Here is a 2,566-nt window from a genome sequence, read left to right as displayed (position 1 = left end):
ATCTGGCTTGTTTCATTAATTAAGTGCCGTAACATCATCATCACTAATAACAATCATACATTTGTAAATAATCAAATCTTTATTATCATTACAATTATAGAACTCATTAATTTAATAGAAGCCTGAAGAGTGTAGATTCTGATTGGACATCAATATGTTTAGTTTGATCTAAATTCCATTATTCAGAGTGGATACAGATGTGTGTTTTTTTTTGTGAGAAATATAATAAAGGTGCTCAGTCTAAAAATTATTGGCTCCTTCCACTTTCTAAGAGCGACAGATCATCTCTCTCCAGGCAACCCAGCGCTGTGTCTACAGTGTGTTTGATTTGAGTCTTCGACATTGATGTAGAAAGGCCACTAGTGTCCGAAAAACAAAGAAGGAGAAAAAATTGTTTTTAAGAGGCTTAAAATGTAAACAACCCAAAAAAATGCAACAAACAACAACTTCAATCCAAAATGACATGACGCAGGAGAAAAAGAAAATTGATCCAAGGTTGGTATCTTACCTGAAATTATGTTTGTACCTGTTCTCTTCTTAAATGGTGCTGCTGTTTACTTTATCAAACTCAGGAGAGAGGACCTTGAATGATCTTCTTGACCACTGCGTTATATATATGCAGGGAAAGGAAATGACTCATACCTGAGAAGTGCTCATTGTTCTCTTTTTTATTAGGGAGGCATTTTGGTGACTTTTGTCTTTAGCTACAATCCAACGCATCCAAAGTCCAACTGTATTCACTATGGACATCTCTGTGCTTTTCATTAAAATATTTACTGATTAAATGTGAACAGGAAACATCATAATTTTAACGATCTACTGAACATACGGTTAATTTTTGTTCTTTTAAATGTTTCACTTACTCATTAACTTTTTCATTGCTTCTAATCAGAACCTGTTTTGCCAAGACTTCAGTAGAAGAGCTTGTGTGTCCTCAACACAGTGCACACCTTTTCTGACTATCTGATGTCAGAGCAGTGCTTTTTTGATAGAAGGTATAGAATGTTGAGGAAATTATATGCTTCACTCTCAAGAGAATGTGTGTTGTGATCAGGGAGGATCTGTTCATCCAGCAATACAGTAATGATCTCCACAGGTGTAACAACAAGAAAGAGCAAGAACGAGAGTCATCAGAAGATATGGTAAGGTTAAAAAGGATAGCAGTGATGAAAAATATTTTGGCAGTTTCTCAACCGGTTTGTAGACCCACCACACCAAACTATTCAGCCAGAGCAGAGCAATAAAATGACATTTACCCTTAAATGTTAAAACACAGTTTATATTGTATTTGAGGAGTTTACAAAACAAAGGAAAATTGTTGTTTTTAGAGTCTTTACATTTTGAGATGTTTTGTAGACACATTATAAAATTTTGTCCCTTTGATTACTGAAATAATTTCCAGTGAATGAGGTGAAAGGAATCACTTGCACTACCTAAGCACCTCCTGCATCTTCTCTTGCACTACCTCCATCTTCATAGCCCATTCCTCACTCAGGCCCTCTTCGTCATCACCGATGATTGTGGCGTAACCCATCAGAGCGATGAGGCCGATGTAGAATAGGTAGGTGATGTGTGTGCACAGGCGCTCCATCACACAACAGTACAGCCTTCAGTTTCTGTGCATTTCTCTCTCATGTCTACTGCAGTCATGGAAACTCAGAGCTGGGAGATTAGTGGAGTTCTTAGAGCGACCTCTGGTGTTGTATCACTGTAAATACACACAAGTCTAGACAGTTTGGGGAAAAACATGTAATTTAACAACATTTCCAGATCTTTTGAATAATCTTTTGGAAAAAAAACCCATCTCACATCTAACTTACAGCACAATCCATCATTATTTAACTTGAATCAATCTAAAAAAAAAATGCACACAAACACCTTGCCCCATAATTCAGGTTCTGTAAAGATTTCTGTTATTTTACATGTTATGAGAAATAGCTATATTAGTATAGTATAGTGTATATAGTAGCTATAACGTCTTTGTTACTCTGCAGCAGTTAAAGTTGGATTAGTTTCCTTAAATATATGCAATATTACACTAATGTTTATTCTGGAACACTTGTGTTTTTAAGACTTCAGATAACAGTATTTTGAGTTATGTAAATTATAATTCATACATACATATTATACAAACCAGAAAATTTTAACCCTGTTACTGTCATTCAATACTTGTACTCTTAATGAAAATCAGGTCAAAATTTACAGGGTTGAGTTTTTCATTTTTTATTAGGTATATATTTTCAGAGGTATAGACTCTCCTTTAAATCCAGATTCAAAACTCATGTTTTGAAATGTATTTTATATTTGAACTTGTCCATTATTTTCTTTTATTACTTTATATATTATTATTATTATTATTATTATTATTATTATTATTATTATTATTATTATTATTATTTTAACTTATCTTATTATTCTGTTGCACATTTGTATGTTTTATATTATGCTGTGTGTTTTAAATGTATTTATGTTAGGTGACCTTGAGAGTTTGAAAGGTGCCCTCATATAAAATGTATTATTATTATTATTGAGACAAAATAAAATTCAAAACATTTTTTTCCTCATT

This window comes from Tachysurus fulvidraco, chromosome 25, assembly GCF_022655615.1.
Source record: "Tachysurus fulvidraco isolate hzauxx_2018 chromosome 25, HZAU_PFXX_2.0, whole genome shotgun sequence".
Lineage (NCBI taxonomy): Eukaryota > Metazoa > Chordata > Actinopteri > Siluriformes > Bagridae > Tachysurus > Tachysurus fulvidraco.
Note: the sequence above shows the minus strand (reverse complement) of the source record.